We start from the raw sequence: 15,583 nt of genomic DNA on the forward strand, positions 1-15,583 counted from the left end.
CGCCAGCCTAAATTCCTCCAAACTCATTCAAATTTGTGTCATGCGTTTCTCACGAGAGAGGTTAGGATCCAAATTCAAATCACAAATAACCCACCAAGACTTACGCTCTAACTCAACAGGTAAATGACATGTCTTACCATAAATCAATCGGAACGGAGACATCCCAATTGGCGTCTTAAACGTTGTTCTATAAGCCCAAAAGACATCATCTAACTTAAGACTCCAATCTTTCCATGATTTAGAAACAACTTTAGCTAAAACTTCTTTCAATTCTCTGTTAGAAATCTCAACCTGACCACTGGTTTGAGGATAATACCCCAAACCTCGACGATGTTGGATACCGAATTTAGTCAATAAAGCACTAAGTTGTTTCTCTTTAAAATGCATTCCACCATCGCTAATGACAACCCGAGGGACACCAAAGCGAGGGAAAATAATCTTTTTAAACAGTTTAATCACGGCTTTTGCATCGCAATGGGGAGTAGCAATAGCTTCCACCCATTTGGACACATAATCTACAGCTACGAGGATATATTTATTACCTTGACTGCTCGGAAAAGGTCCTTGATAATCAATGCCCCAGACATCGAAAATCTCAACCTCAAGAATCCCTACCTGTGGCATCTCATGTCTCTTGGAAATATTCCCCGATCTTTGACAAGCGTCGCACTCAGCAACAAAATTGCGACTATCTGCATGCAAAGTTGGCCAATAGAAACCAGATTGGAGTACCTTAGCTACAGTCCTGGACGGACCGTGGTGACCACTATAAGCAGAAGAGTGGCAAGCTTCTAGGATATCCTTCACCTCCCATTGAGGCACGCATCTCCGGATGAGACCGTCTGCGCATTCCTTGAAAACATAAGGATCATCCCAAAAGTATTGTCTAGCATCATAAGCAAACCACTTCTTCTGCTGCCATGAAAGCTCGGGTGGTATCTTACCTGTCACAGCAAAGTTAGCAAAATCAGCAAACCACGGAGGTGGATAAGACCCTGAAGTAGTAATAGCTAACAGACTCTCATCTGGAAAAGAATCATTGATAGGTAACGAATCCTCCCTTTCTGTCAGCTGCAGACGAGATAAATGGTCAGCCACCACATTCTCTGCTCCTTTCTTATCTCTGATCTCCAAATCAAACTTCTGCAAAAGGATTATCCACCTCAAAAGCCTCGGCTTCGCATCCTTCTTAAGAAAAAGAGTCTTCAGCGCTACATGGTCAGTATAAACAATAACCTTAGAACCTAACAAATAAGATCGAAATTTGTGGCAAAAACTACGGCTAGAAACTCTTTCTCAGTGGTGTAATAATTAATTTAAGCCTCATCCAGAGTTCGGCTCGCATAATATATGGCATTCAAAGCTTTATTCTTCCGCTGTCCCAAAACTGCACCGATCGCATAATCGCTGGCATCACACATAATCTCAAATGGGAGGTCCCAATCAGGCGGCTGAATGATTGGCGCAGAAACTAGGGCCTCCTTTAACCTGTTAAAAGCGGAAAGGCACTCATCAGTAAATTCAAAGACAACATCCTTAAGGAGCAAATGTGTAAGTGGTTTGGCAATTTTTGAAAAATCCTTAATGAAACGCCGATAAAAACAAGCGTGACCAAGGAAACTCCTCACTCCTTTAACATTCACGGGAGGAGGTAATTGCTCAATCACCTGCACCTTTGCAATTATCAACATGTATACCTTTATCAGAAATCAGATGCCCTAACACGACTCCCTCATTGACCATGAACTGACATTTTTCCCAGTTTAAAACAAGATTAACATCTATACAACGCTGCATGACTTTATCAAGATTAGCTAAACAACGATCAAAGTCATTACCATAAACTGAGAAATCATCCATGAATACCTCCATAATATTCTCTATATAATCAGAAAAAATCCCCATCATGCACCTCTGAAAGGTAGCAGGGGTGCTACACAATCCGAAAGGCATTCTACGATATGCAAAAACACCCTGTGGACAGGTAAAAGTTGTCTTACTCTGATCGTCCGGATGAATAGGGATCTGAAAGAACCCTGAATATCCGTCTAGAAAACAGAAAAATTTGTTAGAAGCAAGTCTTTCAGTCATTTGGTCAACAAAAGGGAGGGGGAAGTGGTCTTTCTTGGTGGCGGCATTTAACTGTCTATAATCAATGCACATCCGCCACCCTGTCACAACTCGTGTCGGTATTAATTCATTTTTATCATTTTTAACCACGGTAGTCCCTCCTTTCTTCGAACTACTGAATCAAGGCTAACCAACTTGGAGTTGCCAACTGTATAAATAATACCGCATCGAGTAGTTTCATCACCTCACCCATAACAACTTCCTCGCATCTTCGGGTTCAACTTGCGTTGACCTGTCTCGTAAGGCTTGTGGCCTTCCTCCAGCTCTATCCTGTGCATACAAACATCAGGGCTGATGCCCTTAATATCATCCAAAGAGTAACCTAGAGCCTTCCTGTTTTTCTTAAGCACACACATCAAAGCAGACAGCTGGTCATCATTAAGCTTAGCATTAACAATAGCTGGGTACTACTCTGTATCATTTATAAAAACATACTTAATATTAGGAGGAAGTAACTTACGCTTAGGCACCTTTACCTCTACAGCATAGACAGAATCAGCTTAAATGGCATAGCAAGTGTTTACCAAATTCTCGTTGGCCAGGCTTAAGAGCATCTCATCTTCTTCCTCGTTGAGCTCGTAGCTCTCCATTGAGGCTACCAAAGCATCTGGCTCCTCAGCATTCTCCGCTGTATTACCTGCACACTGATCTAAACTGGTTAGATCAGCTAAGGGATCCTTGGCTAAGGATTCCCTCCAAATATAATTAACAGCCCTGTCAACAATATCAATGGAATAACACGTATCATCATCAGCAGGTTCAGTGGCCTTACGAGCAAGACTGAACTCAATGGTGTCATCCCCTACCTCTAAGGTTATGATTTCGTGTTTGACATCTATTACAAATTTCAAAGAGATATGTAAAAATGGTCTACCTAAAATAATAGGTCTCTGATGTCCCTCTCGATAATGTCCAAAACAACGAAATCGACAGGAATAAAAAACTTACCCACTCGAATGGGTACATCCTCTAGAACTCCTATAGGTCTCTGAGTCGATCTATTTGCCATCTGAACGGTAATATCGGTCACCTTAAGTCTACCAATATTTAACCTTTCGCAAACGGAATATGGCATGACACTGACACTGGCCCCTAAATCACAAAGGGACTTCCCAATTTCGTGGTTACCTATAGTACAAGGAATTGAAAAACTACCCGGGTCCTTTAATTTGGGTGGTATATTAATTTGCGAAAGAGCATTGCATTCTTCCACAAAAGCAACATTACCATCATCACGAAAGTTTCTCTTACGATTTAAAATGTCTTTCGTAAATTTAGCGTAAGAGGGTACCTGGGTAATTAGGTCAGTGAAAGGAATGGTTACCTCGAGATTCTTGACCATCTCCAAAAACATACCATACTTGCGCTCCAGCTTAGTATTCTTTAAACGCTCCGGATACGGATCGTAACACCGGCCGTAGGATCGAACCTTCTTCCATAAGTTTAAAACTTCCGTCAAATCATCAATAAGTGTAGAATCATGCAAACTAGTTGACGGATTTGCGTCCTGCACTGGAGACCCAATCGATCGACTGATAGGAGTGGTCGATCGACCGATCTGGCTGGGTGTGAACAGTTCCTGGACAGAGACTTCTTCGTCAGGAGTCTCAGTCGATCGACCAACTCGACTAGCATTGTTGGTCGATCGACTGCTTATGCTGGGTGTGAATAGATTCTGATCAGAAACTTTTTTATCTGACACCCCACTCGATCGACTGCTGTTGTTGGTCGATCGACTGGTAGTACTGGAAATAAAACTCGTTTTCGCACCAGAATTTAAACTAGCCTTTTCATCATTTTCCGAGTCTCCCCTTGGCTTATCGGGACCATCATAAGAAAACCCACTTCGGTGATTAATGGCATTAATCGTTTCAATTGACCCTTCGCATTTGCTTGAAGAATTGGCGACTTGCTTAGCCTCTATATTCTCCAACTGCTTCACAAAATTCTTTGAGGACTCAATCCCAGTTGCTTCTATTTTCGCCACTTGAACTAAAAGAGTTCGGACCATTTATCTCAATTTCGCGGTCTCATCTGAATTATAGACAGGAATTTCAACTCATTCCTGAGAAGCTTCAGAGGTCTTGAGCTTCTCGAGACGGGCAGTAATAGAAGTAATGAGTGTCACAACGGCACTCATTTCATCACTTTGCTTGCGTGATTTTCCACGTGAACTCCCAAACTCAGCTCTATGGACTGCCATCTCCTCAATAGTGTTCCAACCTCTATTCTGACCGGTATTGTTTTGGAACCTACCATTCGCAGCTGCGTCCAGAATGACCTTGTAATCATCATATAAAATTTGATGCCCGTCGTTGTGTGCACCAAAGTTAAATTTATAATTCCTAACTACTACTAGCTAGTGGCAGTCAGGGCCGAACCACAAGGAGGCGATGCAATTAATAGTTGTTCTATTTAAGTCCAAAAGTAACAGTGTGTGGGGGTTTGATTGAATTGGTCTATAGCTAATGAAAAATAAAATAAAGTAAACTAAGCAAACGGATGAAATCAAATATAAAAAGGGTACTAGGATGGTCGGTTCACTATAGTTTCGGTGGCAACATACTAAGTAAGTCTAAATCAATCACGTGAGACGGAAAAATAAGAGGTCCTCTCGGTCCACTCTCACAGGTAGCATCTTTCGATCTCGCTATAGGTCCCTAATATCACTAATGCTAACTTTCGTCCTGAAAAGTGATTTAAAAGTCTAAATTAAGTCATCTTTCGATCTCATTAATCTAGTCGTCGTAATTAGGTAGTCTAATTCCCTTCCCTATCTTTTGATCTTATTGGGTCGGTCAAATACTAAGCATTTAACTAGTCGCATGCATTCGATTCGTCAAACATAGCAATTTAATTAATTAAGTCGAAGGTAATCTCACGAGGCCAGTCGATTGACCAGGTAGGGCGGTCGATCGACCAAAGATGCGATTTCGGTCTTCCTAATTCTAATGCCGCCTACACTACAATTCCCCTACATCCTAGCACAATGAATTTAGCTACTCATACTAGGAATAACAACAACAATAAAATTGACTAATAAAACAGTAGGATTCATGATTAAAACAACTAAATAAACGATTAACATAAAAACAATAATTCGGCTTTGGGAGACTAGTCTAGCAATTATATACTACGAATGAAATAAAGCGATCAAACTGAAATAAGAGCAGGAGAATACCGAACGGAATTGCAGAGAATAAAGATCCAAAAACCGATTGCCAAAGTAACTTTTATTGAAGGAAGTAATTATAAACTAAAAAACCCTAATAAATTTTGTGATCTAAAACTGATAAAAACTGACTGATTATTCTCAAACCTAAAGCTACGTTATATAGGAATACAACGTAGTCCTTATTCCAAAACCTAATGTAAAATGGGCTTTCTAATACTCGATCTTTTAATTTGCGCATCAGCTCGCGTGGTGGTCTATCGACCATTGAGGCCAGTCGATCGACCGAAGGTGCTGTACAGAATTGCGTTCTGACGATTCCTGCAGCGCGCACCGATCTTAAAACAGCTGCCATTTCTTCGTTACTTGGTCAAATAAGGCGTTCTACACGGCGTTGGAAAGCTAAGGGGATAAGCTTTCACATCCAATTAGAATCACTCGATTATCTTCTCTAGAACTCCAGGTATAGCCATCTGAAGCAGCCTACAATGTCGAGAATCATTCTGACGGTCTATAGACCACGTAGGTCGGTCTATAGACTGCTGTAGCTGGTTATTCGCTTCTGAAGCTCTCGTAAATTTGTCTTTCAGGCCTCGAAATGCGCACCAAGTTCATCTCTCGAGTCTTTACTCCATGTCAAATGCAATGCTAAGTACTTAGGGACAGATTCGGCTCAATTTCCGCTGGATTCTTCACATTTCTGCAATATTATACAAAAACACGAAAGTAGACGAAAATAGGGAAAATAGTAGCATAAACTACATATATGAGCTCCGAAATGCGTGTAAAATAGTGTGTAAAACATCATATAAATGACACGCATCAAACTTCCCCAAACCAAACCCTTGCTTGTCCCCAAGCAAGAACTAGACTCGACCTTAAAACTTATTAGAACGAGTTCAATCTCAGAGCGAAATGCAAACTGTTAAGCCTAACCCAATTTAATGCAATAACCAACAATCAATTAGCAATGTGAATCATGCAAACGAGTTATGTAGTCGTTAAAAATCAAACCGTCAATCAGTAGAGACTTATCAAATCGGACTCTCACGGGTCGCTCATATCACACACAAGCACAGGTGAATAATGTAAAGATAAAAGGAGTTCATTTTGTAGTGACACTCACCTAACTACGACCTATAAGAACATGCCTGCAGTCTAATATGAAAGTAATCTCTACAACCGTACATATGCATTCTAACCGAAAAAATGACCATGACACATGCCGAGGTATATATAGGATATGTGAGGTAATGGGCAGGAAAGGCAAAACATTTATGGGAATGTGGGGTACAGGTGATCAAGCTAGTACCGTAATAAAACCATATGACAATATCCACTTCTTGCTCAGACTTCAATCGACACGGTGCTATAGCAAGCACAAAACTCACAATCTCCGAAATAATCAACTCCCCATAAAATACAATTGAAGCATGGGAGCAAAAATCGCCATTTGAATAAAGACTTGAATCATGCGAAATGATTTTTTTCCTCTTTTCTTCTCGGCATCAGTCGATCGACCAAGATGGCCAGTCGATCGACCATACCGAACTTATTTCTCTCTTCTTTTTTTTTTTCTCTTTTTCGAATCATTTTTTTTTCACTTCTATTTTTTTCTTTCTTTCCTTTTTCCATTTCCATCTTTCCAACATCATCTCAAAACGAGCACATGCCACCAAAAATGAAGTAACAATCCCAGGAACATAAACTACTAGCTTGACAAGGGCAGGCTAAATGTAGGATGTAGTAACGGGACAAAAAGGCTATTTTTGGCAGTGTGGAGCTTATGAGTAAAATGAATAAAGGGAACCCTCTACCACATTTGTCAACTAACCACAAACCGAATGCATACAGGTATTAAGCAGATTAAGCTCATATTTATGCACATTTATGTAGCATGTCTCATAAGGAGCAACTACTCACAATCTAAATGAACTGGTCATAGATGACACCAGTTATAGGCTCTAATAACTCAGAAAATGATGTAGTTTGCCAAAAATCTAAGTCAAGTCTAAAGCTCAGCAAGATAAATACGAAAACTCGTAGATTTTGCAAAATGATTCTACTAATAACATGTCAATTAGTAAGGCTTAGGCATATACAAGTGCAAATGCAATGTCATCATTGAAATACTACCGTTCCGACTCGACCTATATGCTAGAAATAAACGTGAATTTTTTTTGAATTTTTTCAAATTTTTTGAATTTTCTGTATATATAAGGGAAATGAAACAACAATGCAAGACAAAATGTAAAGGTGAATGCAAGCAAAGGAAATGCAACGCAAAACCCTTCCCCAAACCAAATCGCACAATGTCCCCATTGTGCAAAATCATATAATGAAATAACAGGAAAACGGGAATTTGCGTAAATTAACTACATAAGGCATGAAGTAAGAACTCGGAAACTCACAAGACTTTAAGCGTAGCAAAAGGAAACCTCCCCAAACCAGCGTGAGCTGGGAGGTTTCAGTAGCTAGCAGTGCTAACAATAAGTACCTGAAAAGACAACAAATACCACGCGTAATCGCGAGAAAGCAAAATTGGGACAGTAAAATTATGTGCGGAAATGATAAAACAAAAGAAAACAGAAATTAAGCGGAGAATAAAGTGGAAGGAATACTCCCTTGTCCCCGCAAATCGACCAAACACAGTAGGGGAATGATCGAAAAACAGTACAAGAATGAACATGGTCGATCGACCACATCACCCAGTCGATCGACCAAGATGAACAGGAACAGAAGCCCCTGGAATTCGCAGCGCAGTCTATCGACCATAGGAGGCAGTCGATCGACTGGAAAACCTGCTGTAAGTTCTGATTTTCTTCAAATTAACTCAATAAATTGAGCCAGTGTCGTCTATAAACCTGCAAACACACATAATAACGCGCCCAAAATTGCGCAAAACCCAAAGTAACTCTCGAAAGTCTAGCTAATTATTAGAGCACACAAAAACAAATAAAGCTAAATGTTCCAAAACCAAATTAAACGAAATGTTTCAAACTCCGAGTTGCCTCCCGGTAGCGCTAGATTAGACGGTCCCAGCTCGACCCACTTTTCGATCATCAAAAAGCACAAATCACCGCCCACTACTAGGCTTCGATCAACGCAGAGCTTCAAAGAATCACAAATCTACTCCCTACCTCCACAACAAGGCAACGAAAGAACAACAACGTCTCGCAAAGATCCATCCAGGATCCCAATGTTTCACCTCAAATAACATGCTTCTTCTTAGACGGCATATGCTCATCAAGACCTCCTCCTGGATCATATATCCGAGCAGTTCCAGACTTCGAGCTAGGAATACCCAACTCACCTCCGGAGTCATTGAACTTGTCAAGACCTGTAGAAAGAGAAAGAAAGAGATGTTCCTCCAATTTGTCCCCAAACTGGGGCGGAGGCGTCAATTCTACAGCAGCAAATGGTCCAACAGGAGGAGTAAGAAGGTATACATAATCGACTAAAGGAGTGGAATTACCTCTAATCGGGTAGGAATGGTCTTCATTTACCTTCTCATCGTCATCCGGAATAGGCGTTTGTGACGATTTAACAATTCCCAAGGCTGCAGGGGTCGATCGAACAGCGTCACTACTCGATCGAGTAGTTTCCTCCTCCAAAGATAATCGGTCGATCGACCATCGGTTCCAGTTCGATCGATCGACCGCTCTCCCTTCTGCAATGTCATTCGTTCGACCACACAAATCTGCTTGATCGAATTCTTCATGTGGCACAGCATTGAAGTCTTCAATTGACGCTTCATCTTCCTCCAAATCATCATCCTCCGAGTCATACATATCATCATTTTGCTTTCGCGCACTACTTGAGCCAAGAGAAGCTCAAGTCTTTTGAAAGAAGCTTCTCTCTGTTCAAAATTCTCTTCTTGCATTTGGAGTTTAAGCATCTCCACCATAGACTTCAATTCCGCACTCTCTTCAGAAGGAAGAGGGTCTTGCTGAGGCGATGCAAAGGAATATGAAGGCTCTTGGAAGCCTTGCTGATAGTACGGATGTGGTGGCGTATAATGATCTTGTTTATATTGCCAGTAAGCATAGACTTGGTCCATATCTCGCTCGGCACATAACGAATCATGCCCCTCGCGCCACATCTCCCACAAATCTCCACCGCTTTGCTCCCAAGAATGGAACATGAGTGGACTCTCCTGAAGTACTGCAAATAAACAACGCTAAAGAAGAAGATAAGAACTGCCTCAAGGTACTCAGTCTTCCCTTGAGGCAAAAAACAGACTAAAATGAAAAACAACTAAAAATTTAAACAATTGCCTCCCCGACAACGGCGCCAAAATTTGATGGCCGTCGTTGTGTGTACCAAAGTTAAATTTATAATTCCTAACTACTACTAGCTAGTGGCAGACAGGGTCGAACCATAAGGAGGCGATGCAATTAATAGTTGTTCTATTTAAGTCCAAAAGTAACAGTGTGTGGGGGTTTGATTGAATTGGTCTATAGCTAATGAGCAATAAAATAAAGTAAACTAAGCAAACGGATGAAATCAAATGTAAAAAGAGTACTAGGATGGTCAGTTCACTATAGTTTCGGCGGCAGCATACTAAGTAAGTCTAAATCAATCACGTGAGACGGGAAAATAAGAGGTCCTCTCGGTCCACTCTCACAGGTAGCATCTTTCGATCTCGCTACAGGTCCCTAATATCACTAATGCTAACTTTCGTCCTGAAAAGTGATTTAAAATTCTAAATTAAGTCATCTTTCGATCTCATTAATCTAGTCGTCTTAATTAGGTAGTCTATTTCCCTTTCCTCTCTTTCGATCTTATTGGGTCGGTCAAATACTAAGCATTTAACTAGTCGCATGCATTCGATTCGTCAAACATAGCAATTTAATTAATTAAGTCGAAGGTAATCTCACGAGGCCAGTCGATCGACCAGGTAGGGCGGTCGATCGACCAACATGCGATTTCAGGTCTTCCTAATTCTAATGCCGCCTACACTACAATTCCCCTACATCCTAGCACAATGACTTTAGCTACTCATACGAGGAATAACAACAACAATAAAATTGACTAATAAAATTATAAACTAAAGAACCCTAATAAATTTTGTGATCTAAAACTGATAAAAACTGACTGATTATTCTCAAACCTAAAGCTACGTTATATAGGAATACAACGTAGTCCTTATTCCAAAACCTAATGTACAATGGGCTTTCTAATTCTCGATCTTTTAATTTACGCATCAGCTCGCGTGGTGGTCGATCGACCACTGAGGCCAGTCGATCGACCAAAGGTGCTGTACAGAATAGCATTCTGACGATTCCTACAGCGCGCACCGATCTTAAAACAGCTGTCATTTCTTCGTTACGTGGTCAAATAAGGCGTTCTATGTGGCGTTGGAAAGGTAAGTGGATAGGCTTTGACCTCCAATTGGAAGCACTCGATTATCTGCTCTAGAACTCGAGATATAGCCATCTGAAGCAGCCTGTAATGTCGAGAAGCATTCTGACGGTCTATAGACCATGTAGGTCAGTCTATAGACTGTTGTAGCTGGTAATTCGCTTCTGAAGCTCTCGTAAATTTGTCTTTCAGGCCTCGAAATGCACACCAAGTTCATCTCTCGAGTCTTTACTCCATGTCAAATGCAATGCTAAGTAGTTAAGGACGGATTCGGCTCAATTTCCGCCGGATTCTTCACATTTCTGCAATATTATACAAAAAGACGAAAGTAGACGGAAATAGGGAAAATAGTAGCATAAACTACATATATGAGCTCTGAAATGCGTGTAAAATAGGGTGTAAAACATCATATAAATGACACGCATCAGTTTCCCTACTCAGTTTCTGTTGATTGAATTAAGATGTGATTGTACTGTGTTTACTGTCATCTGCTGATCACCAGTGTGTTGGTGTTGTGCTGGTGTTGTGAATATTGTGGTGGAGTCACTTGCGGGAGTGCCTTCATGCCCTAGTTCGCCCTCCGTAGAACCCGTCACGGGAGGGGATGTGCACATTAATGGACAGGGTTATCGCTCATTGTTGAGTGGAATTTAGGTGAGGATTGGCTGCGGTCCCCCACTGGCGGCGAGGATTACCTGTTGTGATGGGTAATCTGGCAGGGCTACACATTTTGGTGTGTAGTCGGTTACTCTGTGAGATCGGGAGACTGGGGATGGAGGATGATCAGCTGTTTACCTTGTGCTTTTGTCTTATTTTGATTGAGCAGTACTGACCCCGTTGTTGTTTAATGAAATTTGCGGTGATCCATTCGGGGATGGTGATCAGGCTGTGACAGGTATTGCATTTGGTGAGCTTGGGGCGGTCATGGGAGAGTCATCACGCCAGATGTAGTGTCACCATCATGAATCTTAGCATATGATTTTGTAGTTGTAAGCATTCGGATTCACTTTTTTTTGTTTTTGGAACTCTGTAACCATTTTACATTTACAGTATTTTAATAAATGTGTTTGGGACAGTTGCTTTTGATATGTACTAACCTCGGACAACCGAGATGGTAACAGCCTTTCATGCTAGGGTTCTCCTGGTAAGGTACCTTGGTATGAGGGGGTGTTACAATTGAATTTAGTTTTAGCCTTTGAGGATCTTATATATTTTATGTCTTTTGACAATAATGAGTTAAGTGCATTACATGAAATTAGTAAAATAGCAGCTTTCAGCTCGCTCCTAAGACTGTGCTCACTAACTGTGTAACTGTTATACACTTATACCCCCAACAAGCCTGTTTGTGAGACGAGAATCCACGTTGAAACTTAAGGACAAGTCATTTACCATCAAACTCTTCGGTGGGCTAGTACTGCTTGATTCTTTAGCACGCGCTTTTTCAGTTTAAATGACACATTATACGTTGTGCGCCTCTTATATTATGAAGTAACATATATAATTTGTGGCAGAATTTTTATTATGGTTATTAAAAGATAACCTGTCTATACTTTTAACAAGCCATTAAGTAATTATGTTATCTTTAAGATTAATTAGAAGTGTACAAATTCTTTGTTTGTTTTGTGTAAATTTAAGCATTATTGCTCGGAGGAACATTCAAATCTAGCCTACTGTGCTTTATATTAGTTTTAGAAGGACATTTAAGTGTATAAAGAAGGTACATGACAATGCAGTTAAAGATGACGAGAGTGTTTTGTTGTTTTATTTGTTTGCTTGGTTGAGTGGGTTTCTTATGTGACTCATATTTGAGCACATTTAGTCCCCGAATTAACCTCTTTCCTATGCTTTTTAGCACATATTTGGGTCATTTATTATCTTTAGTTTCCCATTTTGCATATTCTTTGAGGTTTTGTGTCCTTGGCAGGAGAGGATGGCTAACCTTGCATTTATGAGGCGAAATGGAGCTAACTAGATCGCACCTAATGACCAAGAATCAAAGAGAAGACCGACACTAGAGGCCTGAGTAGATAAATAAAGTGAAATGGGCAATAATGAAAAGATCCTTGCATCCCCAACACGATCCTTGCGGATTGTTAAGGAGCTAAAGAAGAGAAGCACTCTGCCCAAGGATCCGAGCGGCCCGAGCATGATCCGAGCGTGCCACACTGCAAGGATCCGAGCGTCTTGATCCTAGGACGAGCGGACTGGAGCAAAGATCCAAGCGTCCCCCTCCCTGATCCGAGCGGATCCCTTCACAGAACAACCCGTGCCTCAGCATGAGATGAGCGGATCGTAGCAGGACTAGCAAGGAGGATCCGCGTATTTCCCTCGGGAGTAGCATTTCCTCAAGTTTTCTAGGGTGTTAATAATCATTTAAGCCCTTAGTAACCCTAATCCTTGTACCTAATCTTTAGTATAAATACCCCTTTGTACTACCTAGATTAGCATCAATTCCCAATCCAATCTTAATACTCTCTTAAATTAGTCTTAATTTAGTTGTAATACAATTCTCAATATTAATCACATCTTAATCTTTCCTTAATTTCTCTATTGTTCTTCCTTTCATTTGGGTAATTAGAAGATTATTTGGGTTTATTTGGAGGATTGATAACCTTCCATCAATCATCAAGTACTTAATTATTCTTTGCTTTATTATTTTGGATCATCCCCATAGGTATAATTCCTTCTTAATCTTATTTAATTATTGTTAATCACTTTCATTTATTCATCATGTTTTGCTTTGTTAGTATGATTGACAACCTTATTAGCATGCTAAACTTGATCCTGAGTGAGTAGTCTCTTTAGGTAGGGTTACTGGGGAATTAGGGGAAACAAACATCGGGATTGATCTATGCTTAATCTAATATGTTTTCATATTTAATTTGCTTGCTTGTTGTGCTTTCAACCTATGCACATGTTATGTGTGATGAAATGCGAGCCTATAAATCCTTACATTTTTTTATCCATCCCTTATCTCTTCAATGAGGCTTGTAAGATATAAACCAACTCGAGCCCCATTAGACCATGCATAGAGTTGAATAGGAAGGATTAAGTCAACTTGTAGGTGTTGTACAGTCTAGACGACTCGGCTCCGGGACCCAAACCTTCTTAGGGATTGTAAGATATACACTAACTTGATCCCATCACAACAATAATTGCTTGCATCTAATTGAGAACATATTTGTGTGATCAACTCCCATGAATCCCCTATGAACCCATGACACCCTAGTGCCTTTAATCATTTGTTTACAAACCCCTTTTAATTGCTTTGCTTTGCTTTCATTACTTTACTTTCATTTTGTTGATTAGTTTATATTACACATCATCTCAACCCAAATTGTGACACCCTAAGACATAGCTATTTGCAATTAAGAATCGTACATCAATACCCGTCCCTTAGGATCCGACCTTTACTTACCTCTTTACTAAGAGTAGTTTGTGAAGTTATAATTATTGTTTTGGTTGGTAGCTTTTGACGACGAGTTTTAACCGGACCAAAAATGGCGCCGTTGTCGGGGACGGTGTTAAATTGAATTGATTTTCATTAATTGTTTTTAGTTGTGTCTTTCTTTACCTTGGGGAAGTCAATCTCCTCAAGGTTGTTCTAATTGTTTTCGAGTTGTTTGATATTTTGCATGACTAGGAGATCACAAGGTAATTTATTACCTACTGATTTCGAGATTGAAAGGACCTTAACCAACAATAGAAGAGTTGCTAGATGTACTTCAAGAGTTGTAGGTATTGGAGAAATTGTGGACATACAACCAAATAACATTGAGTTTACCAACCCTTTTTCAAGAGAAGGGGATGATAACCCAATACAAAACCCACCACAAAATCAACCTACAATGCCTAAATTCTCATCACATTCCGTACCAACCGAGGAGAACTACCAAATGGTACTCCTACACCACCACATTTAACTGGTAATTTCATTGCCAAATCCGCATTCATACAATTAGTTGAGAGAAGTCAATTAGGAGGGATGCCTAGTGAAGACCCTCATTCACATATGGAGACTTTTTGTGACTATTGTGATGCGATTGCTCAAATCGGAGTTACTCAAGACCAAATCTGATGGGTATTATTTCCTTTTTCCTTGATCGATACCTCAAAGAAATGGTTGAAGAGCCTAGACAAGGCTACCCTTGGTATTGACTCATGGAAGAAGTTATCAGTTTCTTTCTACAAGAAATTCTATCCTCCGGAGAAGACCAATATGTTGAGAGCCCAAATCATCGGGTTCAAGCAAAGGGATGAAGAATCATTGTATGAAGCATGGGAGAGATTTAAGGACACTTGTCGTTCTTCTCCATACCATGGACTTAGCGAGTGGTTCCTTGTGCAACAATTTTAGAACGGTCTATATATAGACTCCCGCAACATTCTCAATATGGGATATAATGGAATGTTTATCGAAGTTGATGACAATCAAACATGGGCCAAAATCGAAGAGATGGCAGATCATAACTCCCAATATAGTAGGCCTCTAAAGGCCACAAAAGGAGGAAAGGATGAGGCAGATACCATCACTCAATTGGGTGCTCAACTAAGTGCTCATATTGACACCATCAATTTGAAGTTTTAGAAGGCCATGGCTAAGCTTGATGAAGCTTCCAAATCACCCAAACAACATGTTAATGCTATGGTGGCATCATCCTCAATTCTAAGTGGAGTATGTAAGAGTTGTGGAACTTTGGGGCATGACCAAAGTGAATGTAGGGGAACAAATGAACAAGTAAATGCTTTCCAAGCATACAAGAATGGCACCCCTTATTCCAACTACTATAATGAGAATACCAAATTTCATCCAAATATTTCAAACAAGAGCCAAAATGTTCAAAACCCTCAACCAACAAACACCCCACCTCCAATGAGAAATCAAGCTCAAAGACCCTTTTACAACCAAAGCCAAGG

This window comes from Silene latifolia, chromosome Y (genome assembly GCF_048544455.1).
Source record: "Silene latifolia isolate original U9 population chromosome Y, ASM4854445v1, whole genome shotgun sequence".
Taxonomy (NCBI): Eukaryota; Viridiplantae; Streptophyta; class Magnoliopsida; order Caryophyllales; family Caryophyllaceae; genus Silene; species Silene latifolia.